This window comes from Tigriopus californicus, chromosome 10 (assembly GCF_007210705.1).
Source record: "Tigriopus californicus strain San Diego chromosome 10, Tcal_SD_v2.1, whole genome shotgun sequence".
NCBI lineage: Eukaryota > Metazoa > Arthropoda > Copepoda > Harpacticoida > Harpacticidae > Tigriopus > Tigriopus californicus.
Genome location: NC_081449.1, coordinates 10538481 through 10538756, shown reverse-complemented (window position 1 = coordinate 10538756; position 276 = coordinate 10538481).

Sequence of the window (276 nt, the reverse complement as noted above, 5' to 3'; positions counted from 1 at the left end):
CGGCTTGCATTTTCTCTCTTGGCATTTGTGCTATGAATGATGTAGGATGGGCCGTTGCGCAACTTAATTACAAAAATCACGCAACCTTAGTTTGTTGTTCATTTTGGGTTAACACAACGACCTGATTACCGAACTTGCCAACCCAAGATTGACATGGGCAGGCAGGGAGGGAGGGAGGCGTTCACTCACTCACTCACTCATTCGCTCTCCTCCACTAACACCCACACCCACAAGGCAATGAAGTTTGTCCCCCTTCTCTCCTGGATTCGGGTCGAT